At 38.7% G+C, this 19,613-nt stretch overlaps 1 protein-coding gene across 1 annotated transcript in view; it reads right to left on the bottom strand.

Moving 5' to 3' along the window:
- Positions 1–19,613, bottom strand: part of CNTNAP2 (contactin associated protein 2) — a 1,915,008-nt gene that overhangs the window by 956,140 nt on the left and 939,255 nt on the right. The window lies entirely within an intron of this gene.

Here is a 19,613-nt window from a genome sequence, read left to right as displayed (position 1 = left end):
ATAAAGCACTTCTTGCCATATGCCTAATGATTCTTACGCCCTGCTGTTTTCTGTTAATCCTGAAAACTCCTAGACCCGCAGAATTCATGTCGGAAGGAATGTGAAGATCAGCCAGGCCAACTTTCTTAAGTCAGCATCTTCTCAGCTGCAGCTATGGCAAAATAGAGAGAACTGGAAACTGAATGTAAGTGTCTTGAATAAGCTTTACATATCCTTTCTAAGTTCAGAAATGTGTTTTTTTTTCCTTCTATTTTCAGTGGGTTTATTTATTTCCTATTCCTTTCCCATTCAGGTTCTAGACAAACGTAAAGTAACAGGAAGCCTGGCTTTCTTTCTCTTTCTCTCCTTCTTTCTTCTCTCTCTCTCTTTCTCCCTCCCTCCATCACTCTTTTTCTTTTGTGGACAGAAAAGGGGCCACATACTACACTTGACAAGCTCAGGGAGGCCTGCATGGTGGGTGTTACAAACTCAGAGACCAAATGTAGCCACACATGGTCTGAACAAAATGATTCCTAACTAAAAGCAGGTCACAGTGAGTAGTCATGTCCTAGGTCTGTAGCTTCCTTGACAAAGGTCAAACTTTACCTCTGAAATTGTGTATTGTCTTTGTGCATCTAAGGTGACATACCTGTAAAATGTCCCAGTAATTTTCCACTCCAGATCACTAGAAGGCACAGCCACAGCACCAGAGCATGAGGTGGCAATGCTGTCTTGTTTCGTGAATACCATCTCTATGTGCGGTAACTGTTAACTATCATGTACCCAACAATGTAAAAGAAGTATGTGTTTTTATATTTTGCTTTTTATCCAATCCCAGAGATTTCCCTGCTTTGCTTTCTCCCACCCCCTAATCTACGTACTTCTTCCAACATCTTTCTCCTTTGATCCTAATGTATAAAATATGCTGCAAAACTGCCATTCTCTGAAGCATTGTCCCAATCCATTTAGATTTTGCTTCCCAGCAACTGTCATCAGTTTGGCTCAAATAAACTCTTCTAAGACATTTTCTTAGGTGACAGTCTTTGTTGATTCTTTCTTTCTTAACAACCCAAGGTTGGGAAGGAGAAGCCCAGAGAAAACATGAGACAGGTAGTCTCAAACCTTAACCTGCACCAGAATCAACTGAAGGGTTTGTTAAAACTCAGATGGTGGCGTTTCACCAGTGAAGTCTGATTCTGTAAATCTAGAGTGGTATATTTGAATCTGCATTTCTAACAAGTTCCGGATGATGCAAGGGAGTTTCAGTGAAATACACTACTTCAATGTGAAATCCCTTTTTGATCCTCACCTTTAGGCCAGACACACCTTTTCTTTCCTCCAAATGCCCAAGCTCTCCCTCTCCCTGGGGGAGGAGGTGGACTAAGAGAGACTGAAAATCTGAACACAGGAAGTTGGGAGATGATTAGAGTGGAGTGCAGGTTGCTAAGGGGTTACAGGATGTGGTGGGAGAGGATGTCTGGAAGTTCCCCATGGGAATGAGGTCCTCATTCTCGGAAGCCATTTCTGAATTTCCACCATCAGGACTCTTCATGAGGTTTGGACTGTATCAATTCAAACTGGAAAAAAAGAACTGGTTGAGCATTCTTCAAAATTCTCTTAGGAAAAGATCCAGATGTTCTTCATTATTTGAGATTTAGTAAATTTCTCCAGGGGAAGGAGTGAGGAGATGTATTCTTGGCAGAGCCTTATCTTCAATGGTTCCTAACATCCAGAGCTCCCTGCCCCCACAGCTCCCCTGTAAGACAGATATAAGAAGGGACATGTTCTCAATCTGCAGAGGGTGAGGGAGAGAATGACGGTAAGTGCTTGAAACTTTTTTCACCTCCAATGTCTTCCTTTGTTGTAGGCCATCCTGTGTGACCTGAGATACTACCCTAAGTATGACTTCTTATTAATTGGGAGACTGTTGTTGGATGCTCAAAGGTGTCTGCACTTGGAAAACACCCACGAAAGGGAACAGTGATCATTTCACACAAGATGAGGTTTTTATAAATTTATTAAGAGTTGTGGTTTGAATTTCTCCTGAAGAAGAACAGAATATACTGACAGTAACTGATAACTTGTGCCGCTTACATAGTGAACAGACATAAATTTGAAATATTTGATTACAATCTCTGCTTATTCTTTAACTTAAGAAAATAAAACTCAGTTGCCCACAACGTGGCTAAATGCTACATCCTTAGGCTTAAAAGAAGCAATTTATTTTCTAAAGCCTTTCTCATTTCTAACTGCTTTTCAACTAGTTAAAAAGAGTCCCCTGAAAATTTCTAAAGAATGGGCTCCCTGAGCATGGAATGCTTAAGTAGTTTTCTTAACCTGTGCATACTCTTCATTTGTAATTTTCTTCGTATTTTCAACTAATTAAGATGGGCAGAATTTTTGCTCAGTATCTGGTATTTGGAAATTGTGTGTGTTTCCTCCAATTCTTAAATATACAGTTTTTGTTTTTCTCTTTTCCACAAAGAATAGGTGGGTCATCAAAGCCAGAATTATTTTCAAACTTACATCCTATGCTTAGTCATGGCTCCGTTAGTCATGTGACTCGATCCCTTTGGTAGTATTATGGCTCTCTCATAACAATCTTTAAATTATTCTTCTTTCTTCATGTCTGCTTTCAAAATGGTAAACATGGTAAAAAAAAAGTATACTCTCCAAGCTATAAATAAATAAGTCATGGGGATGTAATCTAAAGCATGGGACTAATGAAGTATACAAAGTGATGCAAAGCAAGGGACTGAATTCAAGAATACTCTATCCAGCAAGGCTATCATTCAAAATTGAAGGGGAAATCAGGAGCTTCACAGACAAAAAAAGGCTAAGGGAGTTTATCACTACCAAGCCACCAATGCAAGAAATGCTAAAGGGACTGTTGTAAAAAGAAGAAATATAAAGGGAAGAAGGAACACAGGCATAAAGAATAAAAATGGCTACAAACAAGTACCTTAAAATGTAAAGGGACTAAATGCTCTAATCAAAAGACATAGGGTAGCTGAATGCATAAGAAAACATGACCCATATACTGTATATGCTGTCTACAAGAGACCCACCTCAGAACAAGGGACTCGCACAGACTGAAAGTGAAAGGATGGAAAAATATTTTTCAGGCAAATGGAAAAAAAAAAAAAAGCTGGGGTAGCAATATTTATATATGACAAAATAGACCTCAGAGTGAAGGCCATAACAAGAGATAAGGAAGGCCACTTCATAATACTAAAGGGATCAATACAAAAAGATGATATAATTCTGATAAACATATATGCTCCCAATGCAGGGGCCCCCAAATACATAAAAAACTTCTGGAAGATATCAAGGGAGAGATTGACATCAATACAATCATAGTAGGGGGTTTTAATACCCCATTGACATCACTGGATAAATCCTCTAGACCAGTGGTTGCCAAACTTTCAGACCTCATGGACCACCAGTGGTCCACGGACCACTGGTTGGCGACTACTGCAAAAAAAATCAACAAAGAAACAGCAATCCTAAAGATTCACTAGATCAGATGACTTAATCACTATCTTTAGAACATCTCACCTCAAAGCTACATAATATACATTCTTCTCAAGTGCACATGGGACATTTTCAAAGATAGACCACATATTGGGACACAAAGTCTCTTCAAATTCAAGAAGATTGAAATCGTATCAAGCATTTTCTCAGATCACAATAGCATAATATTAGAAATAAACTACAATAAAAATAATAAAAAAAATTAAATGCTTGGAGACTAAATAGCACGTTATTAAACAATGATTGGGTTACCAAAGAGATCAAAGAAGAAATAAAAAACATCCTGGAAAAAAATGGCAATGAAAACACAACAATCCAAAATCTATGGGACACAGTGAAAGCAGTCCTGAGAGGGAAGTTCAAAGTATTACAGGCCTACCTCAAAACACAAGAAAAACTGGTAATACATTATCTAACTCTACAACTTAAAGAATTAGAAAGAGAGCAACAAGAAAATCCAGAGTAAAAAGAAGGAAGGAAACAATAAAGACCAGAGCAGAAATAAATGACATAGAGACCAAAAAAACAAAAACAACAACAACAAAATAGAACAATACAAATATCAATAAAACCAAGAGCTGGTTCTTTGAAAGGATAAGCAAGATTGATGAACCTCTAGCCAGGGTCACCAAGAAGCAAAGAGAGAGGACCCAAATAAACAAAATCAGAAATGAAAGAGGCAAAATAACAACAGACCCCACAGAAATACAAAGGATTATAAAAAAATGCTATGAACAACTCTATTCCAACAAACTTAACAACCTAGGGCAGTGGTTGGCAAACTCATTAGTCAACAGAGCCAAATATCAACCGTACAATGATTGAAATTTCTTTTGAGAGCCAAATTTTTTAAACTTAAACTTCTTCAAAATAGACTCTCCCAGGCCATGGTATTTTGTGGAAGAGCCACACTCAAGGGGCCAAAGAGCCGCATGTGGCTCGTGAGCCATAGTTTGCTGACCATGGACCTAGGGGAAATGGACATATTCCTAGAAAAAATAGAACCTCCCAAAACTCAATAATGAAGAATAAAAAAATCTGAATAGGCCGATAACTATGGAGGAAGTTGAAGCAGTAATCAAAAAACTTCAGCAAACAAAAGCCCTGGGCCAGACAGCTTCACAGGGGATTTTTACCAAACATTCAAAGAAGAACTAAAACCTATCCTCCTCAGACTATTCCAAAAAATTCAAGAGGAAGAAACACTTCCCAGCTCTTTCTATGAAGTCAGCATTACCCTAATTCCAAAACCAGATAAAGACACAAAGAAAGAGAATATAGGCCAATATCTCTGATGAACATAGATGCTAAAATGCTCAACAAAATCCTATCAGATCCAGCATTATATTAGAAAGATCATACACCATGACAGAGTGGGATTTATTCTGGGGATGCAAGTATGGTACAATATCCGCAAATCAATAAACGTGATACATCACATAAACAAATTGAGAGATAAAAATCATATAATCATATCAATTGATGCAGAAAAAGCATATGACTAAATCCAACACTCTTTCTTGATAAAAACTCTCAGCAAAGTGGGAATAGAGGGATCAGACCTCAACATAATAAAAACCTACAGCCAACATCATACTCAATGGGCAAAAACTAAAACCTTTTCCCCTAAGAACAGGAACAAGACAGGGATGCCCACCACTTTCCCCACTCCTGTTCAACATAGTTCTGTGTAGCCATAGTGATCAGACAAGAAGAAGAAGTAACAGGCATCCAAATTGGTAAAGAAGTAAACTGTCATTATTCGCAGATGATATGATATTGTACATAGAAAACCCTAAAGACTCCATCAAAAATCTACTAGATTTAATAAATGAATTTGGTAATGTAGCAGGATACAAAATTAACACCCAGAAATCTATGGCTTTTTTACACACCAACTAGAGGCCCAGTACATGAAATTTGTGCATGGGTAGGCCTTCACAGCCCCACACACTTGCGGAACCACCCCCCCGCCCACACCCACCTTGGCCAGGCACTGCCCACATCCACCATCACACACCCCCAGTTCCCCAGTTCTGCAGAGCCCCCCAATTGATCACGCAGCAGAGGGTGGCCTGGGCCTCTCTCTTTGGGGTGATCACAAAGTGCCCCTCCCACCCCCCATTGATCGCCCAGTAGGCTGGTGACCTGGGCCTCCCTCCGCAAGGCGATCGTGGGGCAATGGTGGGGCCCCCTCCTGAGCAATCGCATCTCACCCACCTTGGCTGGCCTGGGGCTAGTGCATGTCATAGCGTGGTCGTCTGAACAGTTGTTCTGCCATTAAGGTGATTTGCATATTACGCTTTTATTATTATAGATAATGAACTCACAAAAAGAGAAACAAATAAAAAATCAATCCCATTTACCATTGCACCAAAAAAAAAATTAAGATACCGAGGAATAAACTTAACTAAGGATGTAAAAGACCTGTACTCAGAAAACTATAGGACATTGAAAAAAGAGATAGAGGAAAACATAACCAAATGGAAGAATATACTGTGTTCATGGATTGGTAGAAAAAAAAAATCACTAAAATGTCCATACTACCCAAAGCAATCTATAAATTTAATGCACTCCCCATTAAAATACCAATGGCATATTTCACAGACCTAGAACGAACTCTCCAAAATTTTCACATGGAATAAAAAAAGTTCCCGAATAGCCACAGCAATCCTGAGAAAGAAGAATAAAGTTGGAGGAATTACAATTCCAGGTATCAAGCTATACTACAAAGCTACTGTTCTCAGAACTGCCTGGTACTGGCACAAGAACAGACATATAGACCAATGGAACAGAACAGAGAACCCAGAAATTAACCCAAGCCAGCATGCTTAGTTAATATTTGACAAAGGAGGCAAGAGCATGCAATGGAGTCAAGACAGTCTCTTTCATTAATGGTGTTGGGAAAATTGAACAGATACATGCAAAAAAAAACCCACAAAAAACAAAAAACTGAAACTAGACCACCAACTTACACCATACACAAAAATAAACTCAAAATGGATAAAGGACTTAAACGTAAGACAGGAATCCATAAAAATCTTAGAAGAACCCATAGGCAGCAAAATATCAGACATATTAAATAGCAATACCTTTACTGACACAGCTCCGAGGGCAATGGAAACTAAGGAGAAAATAAACAAATGGGACTACATCAAAATAAAAAGCTTCTGCACAGCAAATGAAACCACAAAACAAGAAAGCCTACTGCATGGGAGAACATATTTGCCAATGTTATATCCAATAAGGGCTTAACTTCCAAAATTGATAAGGAACTCATACATCTTAACAAAAGGAAGATAAACAATCCAATAAAAAAATGGGCTAAGAACTTAAATAGATACTTTTTGAAAGTGTACATATAGAAGGCCAAGATACATATGAAAACATGCTCAAAGTCATTAATCATCCAAGAGATGCAAATCAATGAGATACCATCTCACACCTATCAGAATGGCTATCATCAAAAAATCAACAAATGACAAGTGCTGGTGAGGATATGGAGAAAAAGGAACCCTCGTGCACTGCTGGTGGGAATGCGGACTGGTGCAGCCACTGTGGAAAACAGTATGGAGTTTCCTCAAAAAGTTAAAAATGGAACTTCCATTTAACCCAGAAATCCCACTTCTAGGAATATATCCCAAGAAATCAGAAACACCAGTCAGAAGGATATATGCACCCTATGTTCATAGCAGCACAATTCACCATAGCTAAGATTTGGAAACAGCCTGAGTGCCCATCAACAGATGAGTGGATTGGAAAACTGTGATACATCTATACAATGGAATACTATGCTGCTGTAAAAAAGAAGAAACTCTTACCATTTGCAACAGCATGGAGGACATGGAGAGCATTATGCTAAGAGAAATAAGCCAGTTAGAAAAGATAAATATCACATGATCTCACTCATTTGTGGAATATAATGAACATAAAATGATAAACAAAAATAGATCAAGAGACAGAGAAGTGTTGAACAGATGGTCAAACTTCAGAGGGAAGGCAGGGGAGGGAGGAGGGGTAAGAGATCAACCAAAGGACTCATATGCATGCGTATAAGCATAACCACTGGACACAGACACTAGGGGGTGGGGTGGTCAGGGAGAGGTCAATGGGGGAAAAACAAGATAAATGTAATACTATATATAATACTTCAAACAATAAAGAATTTTTTTAAAAAAGGAAAGTAATTGGGATGCAGAGACTGGGAGAGGGTTCATGGGGACTTTTGGAAATGCTGGTATTTCATCATTTGGTTATTATTTGCATAGGTGTGTTAACTTGTGAAGTCTTTGTGCTATAAATTGATGATATATAATGTACTACAATTAAAATGTATGCATTTAAAATATAAACACTAAATATATTTTTAGACATTAAAAGAACTGTGCTAAGCAAAAAAAAAAAAAGGCATGGAGACTGTAGTTAATAATAGGGTATAGAATTTTTAATATCCCTTTGACATTACTAGGATAAATGCCAAATACTCATGTAAATAATATTTAATAAGAAACAACCTTAAAAAACTTAAAGATACTTTTAAAAACAGCTTCTGTCCATTCTAGAATTCAGTGGATTTGTATCAACAGGATCTATCTATTTTTTTTCTTTCAGGGAAATAAGTGTAATTATAAACTACTGGAGACTCGTTGCATGAAGATTCGTGCAATAGGCCTTCCTTCACCTGGCTGCCGGCACCGGTTTTCCTCTGGCACCCAGGACCAAGGCCTTAGCTCTTGCCGCCGCCTTCCACCTTCGCTCTGGCTGGAGTCTGCAGGCTTCTTGAGAGTCCGCAGTCTTCGCTTCACTCGGGCCGGAGCGCCACTCCTGTAGCTCCCTCTCCCCCACAGTCCCCCTCATAGCAGGTGTCCTGCCCTGCCCAGCTGCTCCCCGTCTGGAGTGGCGGGGGGGGGGGGAGAGGCTGCTGCCATCTTTGTCCTGCTAATTTGCATATTCCCTCCTGATTGGCTGGTGGGTGTCACAGAGGCATGGTCAATTTACATATTTCTCTCTTATTAGTGTAGATTATTTTGGTTTTGGTGCTGACTAGTAGTCACACTGTTAAGTTTATAAAAACTTTTGTTCAGGACTTGACCCTTTTAGCACTAAAGACCTGATATTTTACGAAATGATATGCTAAGCAAATAATGAAGACACAAAGCACATGTACCAAAATGTTTGGCATTCATTTATAGGCTAGTTGGTGGGTTTCTCCAATATCCTTACCTACAACTTTCCCATCAGCAGGCAGCCACTAGTGACATTGCTAAAAATTAGGAAATAAGCAGTAAGGTCTCCAAAGCCACCAAACAGGTTTAAAGGTTTCATAAAGTTGATGCACAGGCCAGCCTCTTGGATGCTAACCCACTGTTTACCTTTACTTTTCCCAAGGTCATTAAAATGGGTGACCTAAAGCCTCCATTCATAGATGATAAGCTTCAAATTAGAAAGTGAGAAAATGCACTGGGAGAATTGGGAATGATGCTGAGTGGGGCTGGGGAGGGGATGTTGAAGGAGGAGAGTGGATTGTGCAGGTCCAAGTAATCTAGCACTCAACAGGAAATGGAATAATGGAGAATCTGTCCAACATAATGGTAATGTGCAGCATTTCACAGGGGCAAGTATAGCATGGACTGCTATACAGCTATGTATATGATGTTCATAGATTCATAGAATCATGATAAAATGATACATATATATCAACATGTTCTGCTCAAGGAGAGAGAAGAATATACTCTCAAAAATTTCAATGAGATTTTATCAAAATTAATTTTAAAAAGATGTATATATATATTGATTTTAGAGAAAGAGGAAGGGAAAAAGTGAGAGAAACATCATGCAAGAGAGAAAAGTTGATCAGTTGCCTTTCACAGGTGCCCCTCCAGGAGATCAAACACATAATCTGGGCATGTGTCCTGACTGGGAGTTGAACCTGTGCATGGGAGGTGGCTCCAACTAACTGAGCCACACCAGCCAGGGCAAAATTGATATTTTTAAAATTTGCTTTTAGATACTTAAATCTCAGTTAATAAGGAAAATTATTTCTTAGTAAAACCAGGTAAATAATTAATTTTTTCAAGTGGCCATTGCATATTACATTTAAGAGCATATACTAGCCCTAGCCAGTTTGGCTCAGTGGATAGAGCGTCAGCCTGTGAACTGGAAGTTCCCAGGTTCAATTCCAGTCAAGGGCACATGCCTGGGTTGTGGGCTAAATCCCCAGTGGGGAACTTAGAGGAAGCAGCAGATCCATGATTCTCTCTCATCATGAATGTTCTCTCTCTCTCTCTCTCTCTCTCTCTCTCTCTCTCTCTCTCTCTCTCTCTTCCTCTCTGAAATCAAATAAAAATATATTTAAAAAAAGAGCATATACTAATATCATGCATAGCCCCCTTTCTTTACTATCTTTAAATTAAGAATTAAAAAATTAGGACATAACCATATAAGATTATCATTTATTTAGTGCCTAAATACACTACATGATGGATCAACTGCCATAAGATATCATACTTAATCCTCTCAGAATGTGTTGGATAAGAACTATTACTCCCTTTTTAAAGATGATAAAACTAATACCTAGAAAGTCAGTCTTTCTAAAGTGAAGTGTCCAGAATTTCATTCAGATATATTATCTTTTCATTGCAGTATGATTACATTAATTAAGAGTGTTAAGAGTTAAGATACATAGAATTGGTAACTGGAAAAATAAATGGGTTGATCAAAGAGAGAATCGTATAAGTTACGTGGTGGAGGAAACTTTGTGTTAAGGAAGGGAGGCTGCATTTTGTATTGAATTTTAGAGTTCATTAGGTAAATGCACATTGATAACATCCAGTCCTACTTTTTTAAAAAAATTGTGAAATTAAGATGGGGGATACTAACAGAAGGGAATATAATAAGTAAGAAATACTAAGTGACATTTTTTGAAGTTTGTATTTGACCTAAAGAGTGCCAAAGAGATCAACCAATAAACTTGTATGCATATACGCATTACCCATGGACACAGACAATGGGGTGGTAAGGGCCTGGGTCGGGGGGACAGGTGGGAGTAGGCTAGAAGAGGTTAATGGGGGGAAAGGAGGACGTATATAATACTTTCAACCACAAAGATTTAAAAAAAAAGACTACCAAAGACAACTTCAGGGTCTGGGGAGCAACATGATCACGGTGTCAATATTTCAAAAATTGACAGTATTGTACAAAACTAGAGGCCCGGTGTACGAAATTAGTGTACGTTAGGGGGTTTCCCTCAGCCCAGCCTGCACCCTCTCCAATCTGGGACCCCTTGAGGGATGTCTGACTGCCCGTTTAGGCCCGATCCCAACAGGCAGTTGGATATCCCTCTCACAATCCAGGTCTGCTGGCTCCCAACTGCTCACCTGCTTCTGCCTCTTTGCCCCTAACCACTTCTGCCTGCCAGCCTGATCACCCCTAACCACTCCCCTGCCAGCCTGATCGATGTCTAACTGCTTCCCGGCCGGCCCAATTGCCCCTAACTTCCCTCCCTTGCTGGCCTGGTCACCCCTAAATGTCCTCCCCTGCCAGTCTGGTCACCCTTAACTGCCCTGCCCTGCTGGCCTAATCACCCCTATCTGCCCTCCCCTGCAGGCCTTCCTCACCCCCCAACTGCCTTCCCCTGCAGGCCTGGTCCCTCCAACTGCCCTCCCCTGCTGGCCTGGTCTTCCCCAACTGCCCTTCTCTGCAGGCCCGGTCACCCCTAACTTCCCTCCCTACTGGCCTGATTGCCCACAACTGCCCTCCCCTGCAGGCCTGGTCCCCCCAACTGCCCTCCTCTGCATGCCTGGGTCCCCCACAACTGCCCTTCTCTGCCAGCCTGGTCACCCCTCAACAGCCCTCCTCTGCTGGCCTGGTCACCCCTAACTCCCCACAACTGCTCTTCCCTGCAGGCCATCTTGTGGTGGCCTTCTTGTGTCCACATGGGGGCAGCCATCTTTGACCACATGGGGGTGGCCATCTTGTGTCTTGGAGTGACAGTCAATTTGCATATTACTCTTTTATTAGATAGGATGATCTAGAAGGGGAGAAGACTCTACCAGCCACATAGAGATTAAACTTTCTATCACCCAGGATTTTATTTAAACAAAAAATCCATTATGGATGTTACAGAACTGGAAACATATGAAGAAGAAAAGATGTGTACCATTTCTTCCAGAATTCTGTTGTGTGGAATAGAGCAGTGGTATTGTCCTTAACATAGTCTAAACTTGGCAAAGAGAATGTCAAGGGGATAATGGTCCTGTGTTATTAAAAACTTGAGTATTACTTAAAGTTGACTCATTTAGAGAATATATAAAAGTAATAAAATAAACATTTTGGAATAATTCTTTTTCACAAAAATGAATAGTTAAAGTAGAAAAAAAAAGAACCAGAATATTGAAGAAACAATGATGAAGCTGATTGCATTGTAAAGAGAAAGTAGAATTAATGAAGAAAAACATTCATGGAGCAATTGGAAGACTAGAAAACCAAGTAAATTCAAATCAAGAGGATAGTTGGCAGTTTTGCATAAGAAATAAAAGGAAACACATGAGAACTCAGTTTTTATACAAGTCTTCTCTGCTTTATAAAGATTACTCAATAATTAGAGTGAGATTACGCTGGACAGATTTAGCTAATAAAATACAGACACTGTTTAAACTGAATTGATACATACTTACAATAAAACATTGTCTGTTACTTATCTGAAATTCAAATTTAATCAGCATCCTGTATTTTACCTTGCAATTGTAAACCAGATGCACCAAGATGTCACCCATCTTAGTTGTCGCATGGAAAGAAAAGTTGCAAAGACAGAGGCAACTGAGAAAGTTCAGACACATAGGAATAAGAAGGAAAGATGAAATGATTTTCTATGAGAAGTCATAATTAAAGCTTGTATCTGGGATTGGGCCAGAGCAGTGGTTGGCAAACCGTGGCTCGCAAGCCACATGTGGCTCTTTGGCCCCTTGAGTGTGGCTCTTCCACAAAATACCATGGCCTGGGCGAGTCTATTTGGAAGAAGTGGCGTTAGAAGAAATTTAAGATTAAAAAATTTGGCTCTCAAAAGGAATTTCCAACGTACTGTCGATATTTGGCTCTGTTGACTAATGAGTTTGCCGACCACTGGGCCAGAGGTTCCATGCTCTGGTATAAAGAAATGAAATGAAAAGGTATTCTGAGCTGGAGCTCACACCCAACATATTGCCACTTCAGTGGTATTGTGGAAAGTGCTTTAATTACTGAACGGAGAATGGAGACACGATGTGCGTGCTATTGTGGTTCCACAGAAAAGCATGTCACATTAATGGTTTGGGCTTTAAAATGTGTTTTATTCTCTTTGGTTAACATTTAGAAATAACAATGAAAACCTGTAACATTTATTAAGTATGAAGTAAACATTTATTAAGTAAAACTTATTCAACCTTACTATATTGTCCATCCTAAACATGAGTGTTTTGAGGCAGTTTCTATATTCACTGCATTTAGTGGTTATTGACTTTAATTTTGCATACACAAGCAGGAATACCTACCAATGATTGACCAAATTTTCAGATGCAAGCTCAATAGTTTTTGTGATATTTTCATTAATGTAGAGTACCACTGCAGAATATTCCATCTACAGACTACAAGATTCCTTCCTAAGTTATTAGGAAGAGTCCTTCTTATCTATAGAGTTACCTGCATTCTCATTCTTTTTTCTTTTTCTTTTTTTGAGTTGGATGGTGAATGGAACCCAGTTAGCTCTAATTAAACTACATTGAATTATAACCATTCTTATGGATAACTAGAGGCCCGGTGCACAAAATTTGTGCACGGGGGGGGGGGGTGTCCCTCAGCCCAGCCAGCACCCTCTCTAATCTAGGACCCTTTGAGGGATGCCCTCTCACAATCCAGGACTGCTGGCTCCCAACTGCCCTCCCCTGCAGGCCTGGCCCCCCCAACTGTCCTCCCCTGCAGGCCTGTTCCCCGCAACTACCCTCCCCTGCTGACCTGGTCTCCCCAACTGCCCTCCTCTGCCAGCATGGTCACCCACAACTGCCCTCCTCTGCTGGCCTGGTCACCCCTAACTTCCCACAACTGCCCTACCCTGCAGGCCATCTTGTGGCGGCCATCTTGTGGTGGCCATCTTGTGTCCACATGGGGGCAGCCGTCTTTGACCACATGGGGGCGGCCATCCTGTGTCTTGGTGTGACAGTCAATTTGCCATATTACTCTTTTATTAGATAGGATTGTTATAAATCTCTTGTGGTTCACCTTGAGGTGACTTAATGAATACTGAACCAGTAACAATAAGAACAAGGCTTAGAAGTAACTTCTAAAGCACAACTTAGTAGACTAAATGATGCTTTTATAACATTTGTTACTAACTTATAGGAAATAAATAGCTGAATATATATTTGGGAACAGAGGAATGGGGAATGAATTATAAGTGAAAGAAAATCTTGAAGAACTTGAATTTGCCTATGTTTATTGGGAAATCAATCCAAATGAAAAATAATTAATAGGACTAAATCTCGAGGATCCAGTATGGTCATGTACACATCAAATATTGGGGACAATGAGAAATAAAATGCATCCTCAATGGTAAAATTGAGCAGAGGTGTTTGCTAACATTTATTGAGTCTGATATAGGAAAGCAAATGAAAAATTTTGAGGCATTCCATTCAAACCATCAAGAGAGCTGCTTTCTGCTTCATCAGCATTAAGATGTCTGTTGAGAAAAAATTAAAGCAACTAGGGGATGTTATGCAAGAGGTGGTGTGTGTGTGTGTGTGTGTGTGTGTGTGTGCGCGCACACACACACACATGCACACGTGTTTGTGTCTGTCTGTGGGAATGAAACTTGGATTTATATATCTTGTGACAATCAAAACTCAGCATCTACTTCTGATTTCATCATCACTCCCCAGTGGAGTTTAGATTTCGAGTCTTTATATTAACTTTTTATTGAATTTTAAATCAAGTTGAGTGTTTGCAACCTGACTAAATGTGTTTGTGCAGAACTGTTTTAATGAATAGGAATAATCACAACTCATAGACATACTTATTTATTAAAGTGCTCAATAATCTTTCAGCTTTAGTAACAGTTTGGAGATGTATAGCTGACCAAATTTCCACCATTTATTTTCTTGCACAAATTTGCTTGTATGTCATTCTTTATTTGTCCAAAAGTAGCATGAGTTACATATATGCATGTCCATAATGGACCGAACCATTATTCACCAAGGTTTTGCTCCATGCCAGTTTGTAATTGGAACTGGAAATATAAAAGGCAATGTACATGAAACTTGGCTGTAAGAAACTTACACTCTGTTGGAAAGATATATATTTGAATAAGCAATTATAATACAAAGTGAAACAAGCTGCAATAGAGTTGTTTATAAGATATATTTGAGATCTTGGGGAAAGGGAAGTCTCAATACACCTATGGAAGTTAGGAAATCCTTCCAAGTGCAGCTAGCAATTCAACTAGTTACAGAATATCAGGGACTCTGATCCCATGCAGAAATGTGGAATTCTAAAAATTGTTTTTGCTAGACTATGGAAGCAGCAAAACTAGGGACAGTCACACTATGAGGCTGAGAGGCAGACAAGAAAAGGCCAAATTATTATGATGTTAGTTGACAATCCAAAAGGTGTGGATTTTACCTTAAAGCTTTAAAAGTCTGGGATGTGGCAATCACAGGGTGAAATTTCCAGTTAGATCAAAATGGAAGATGGACTGGGGAGAGTGATTTAGTGCATTAATGGTGAGGATTTTAGAAAGTCCAGTTGGAGGAATTTAGTAATTTTTTTTTTAAATTTTGGAGATAAGGAAATCAAAGAACTTTAACTTGAGTCGCAGATTTCTTCTATCAAAGGAAAGCAATACCAAAGGAAGCAACATTGTTGACAGTGCCCCTAACTTCAAGCAGAAGAAAATAAAAATCTATTTCTAGAAAAATCACTCTCAATTAAGGTACTCAAGCTGCTCACAGGTTACAAGTAAAACAAATAACTCACAATCAAATATCAGCTAATGAAAGACTGCCACAGTGAATGAAAGTCAGTAAAAACAATAAGCAAAATTTAGAGACTCCAATGATATGGGGATTATAAAATACTAACTATTTCATTGAGAATATGAAATGTTTAAAGGCTAGAAATTTCTTTAAAAAACTGAGCAAGCTCAAAATAAAATAAAAACATTGTATTAAAAACACAGTGGATGACAAATAGCTGAATAAATATAATTATAGAGAGAATTAGATCAAAAAGGGGAATCACAGGGTTGGAGGGATATAAAGAACACTCAGGAATGGGGACAGCCACTCAGAGTCTGGAGTCTGAGCAGAGTGAAGAGGTCCCCATGTGAGAATGGCTTGACATGGAGACTTAGATGATTATCAAGGTCAAGAGAATGACTATGTGGGTGGGGGGGATGGAGGGCTGCCTGATGTCCGGTGTTGGAGCCTGAGTGAGGTGTGAGGAACACAGTGGAGGAGATGGTAGTGGCAGAAATGGGAAGTTAGTAACAAACATGGGACTAAGTTTATAATTAAGTATATTGAAGGCAATGACAGTCAGGGTTCTTCCACTTAGAGAAAGGAGGTGCAATTATGGAAAAGTGGAAAACTAGAATAAACCCTATGATATTGGAGTACTGGTATGAATGCATGGTTTTCCAACTCTAAAAATGTAGAGAGAACTAAATATTGATGTAAATGTGTATCTATCTACCTACCTACATGTCTATTTACTACCTACTTATGCACATTCATACATATATTCCCTTACTCTGTCCATAGAGAGGACTTGGGAGCAGAGACACCACATTGTAATGAGCACATCTAACATGCAGATTGTGGCTTCTAAACACCATTCTCCACTGAAATAAACAAGTACTTTGCCTGGTCGGTGTGGCTCAGTTGCTTGGGTATCGTCCCATGTACCAGGAGGTCACTGGTTAGATTCCCAGTCAGAGCATATGCCAGGGGTTGCTGTCATGATTCCCAATAGGGGGTGTGCAGGAGGCAGCAGATCTATGTTTTTCTATCATTGACATTTCTAACTCTCTCTCCCTCTTCCTTCCTCTCCAAAATCAATGAAAACATCTTGGAAGGAAGGAAGGAAGGAAGGAAGGAAGGAAGGAAGGAAGGAAGGAAGGAGGAAGGAAGGAAGGAAGGGAGGAAGGAAGGAAAAAAGAAAGGAAGGAAGGAAGGAAGAAATAAGTATTCCTTAGAGAAAAGGCTGATTTCTTCTGGGGTAAGTATAGTACATGATGATCTTAGAATATCTGTTTGTGGCAGAAAGCAGAGAATGCTCAAAATATAATGGGATCAAGATCAAGGGACACAGACACCAGCTTTAAGGGGCTCCCAATAGCCAAATATAGGACTAATTGAGCATCAAAATAAAAAAAAAATTGAAGCAACAGATTTTAACCCATTAAAAGAGGAAATATTAATCTATACTGAAAAAAGTAGATAAAAATAAATGGAATATTTTATAAAGAGAGGACATAGAAGGAGATAGAAACATCAATGATGAGAGAGAATCATTGATGGGCTGACTCCTGCATGCCTCCTTCTGGGGATTAAGCCTGCAACCCCACCATATGGCCTGACCAGGAATTGAACCTTGACCTCCTGGTTCAAACTCAACCACTGCGTGAAGAACACCAGCCAGGCTAAACCACCACAGCATCTCTTTAGTGATGTATAAATTGAAGCAAATCATGAAAAAACACTAGACAAACTTTGAGGGAACTTCTACTTTAAGCCTTTTACTTTAAAGGGTGTTACTGGGACAACTGGTGAAACTCTAATGAGATTGGAGGATTAGAAGGAAGTAATAAAATAATGTTTGTTTGTTTGTTTGTTTATTTATTTATTTTGATGGTTGCACTGCCCTTATGTAGAAGAATGTCTTTGTTTGTGGAAAGCAGGAACTGAAATATTCAGAAATAATGGGACATCAGATTGTCAATTTACTCTCAAATGATTCAGGAAAAAAATGTTTAGTCTTCTGTATTTATAACCATTCTGTAAACCTGAAATTGTATTAAAATGAAATAAAACATTAATTAGATTTCTTGTTGAGTCTTTTTTTTTTTTACTGTGGAGATTTCATAGTATGTATCATGCTAATTTATGTTTTTGCATTTCCAAGAAAGAAATATACTATATTTCCAAGAAAGAAATATAATATGCAGTATTTCCTTCTTTAAACAAAACATCTCATGGGAAACAGAAGTATTTAAAAACAGGATGTTTTCATTAAAAATTATAAAGAAACATAATAAATATACCAAAATCTAATTGAATATCATAGCAATTAATTACCATTATGTATATAGTAGTGAACATGATCAGGATTGATAGTCATTTAATCAAAACAGTTGTTTAAAAAATAAAATTATTAAAAATTAAACATGGGTTAAATATTTTCTTTAACTTTAAATGTAAATTCATTAATTCAGCAATATTTTTACACTTTTTTAAAAAGGGATATACTAATTAAATATCTGAATAATATTTTAAATATGAGCTATAAAGCCTTGGCCAGGTGGCTCAGTTGGTTGGAGCATCGTCCCCTGAACCAGAAGGTGGTGGATTCGATCCCAGTCAGGGCACATAACTAGGTTACAGATTTGATCCCCATCACAGAGTGTGCTGGAGGCAACCAATGGATGTTTCTCTCTCACCTCTCTCTCTCTCTCTCTCTCTCTCTCTCTCTCTCTCTCTCCCCCTCCCTCTCTTCCTCTCTCAAATCAATAAAAACATATCCTAGGGTAAAGATTAAAAAGTAATAAGCTATATATACATTTATGAGTATGTGTATAATCATTTTAGAGCAAAATATATAATCATCAGGTTGCTCTCTATATTTCTATTTTTATTCATTCTTTGGTCCATATTTTACAATTATCTGACCATAATAATTTTGAAATAAATTTTTATAGTTTTTCACTGGCAGTCTTTACAAATCAGTTAAGTTGGTTTTCCTGGAACAAGTTTTTCTCTATACATCACATTTTATAGCATCATGTAAAATTTAAATGCATTGTGGCATTAAAATAGCAAGTCAAGAAGACATTGATTGTAAGAGAACTGATACTGCAAGCCTTGGGGAGCAGCGGGGTGGGTGGAAGCACAGCTTGGCCAGGGGACTAGGAGCAGTCTGCAGACAAGCGTTCCTCCTGCCTGGACTCAGGCAGCTGACTTCATGCAGGGAGGAGGGAATGTATGTTCATCCATCCAAGCTGGCCGGCAGAGGTTTTTCTCTAGGGGAGGATCTGGGATTACTTTGTTCTCTTCCTGCTTATTTTGACTTGTTTGTTTATAATGACACTGATTTATGATAGAAAGCATCTCTGAAAATACAATGAGTAATTTTATTGAAGGAAAAATATAAAACTTCCTTACGCTTGGCTCCTTTTCTTTGGTCAGAGGCATTCTGAGAGGTCAAATGCCTAGCGTTACATTGCATCATAACACAGCCTGTCTGTTCTGTCCATAAACATAAAAATAATCCAATCATTTTTCTTAAATCTGAGCTCTTAGTAATAAAAAAATTGAATCAGAGTGGTCAAATGACAGGCTTTGGTTTGCCTGCCATTTACGGATCATATAGACATAGAGATAATGTGGACATTTGTTCTTCAGAGAAATAACAAAGTGAAAGATTAAGTCCTTTTCACATCTTGAATGAAAATAAAATCAGTGAGAGAGAGGTTAAGAAGCATCAGATTTCTTCAGAAGTATGTTCTTTTGCCATGTGGTGAATGTGCAAAGCAATAGATTTATTTATATATTTACATGACAATATTAGACAAATTTATTTGTAAACAACATATTAGTATATATATATGTATATATATATATGACATATATATATATATATATATATATATATATATATATATACACATAATATTTTTATCGATTTCTAGAATCAGAGGGAGAGAGAGGGAGAGAGTGAAAAACATCTATCTGAGAGACAAACATAGATCAGCTGCCTCCTCCCTCACCCCACCACCAGCCACCAGGGATCCAGCCCACAACCTGGTCCTGTGCCCTGACTGGAATGGAATTGGCAACCAACCTAGCCACACTAACCAG

This window comes from Plecotus auritus (genome assembly GCF_963455305.1).
Source record: "Plecotus auritus genome assembly, chromosome: 4".
Lineage (NCBI taxonomy): Eukaryota > Metazoa > Chordata > Mammalia > Chiroptera > Vespertilionidae > Plecotus > Plecotus auritus.
The sequence above is the reverse complement of the archived record's forward strand: the minus strand, read 5'-3'. Positions and strand labels throughout refer to the sequence as shown.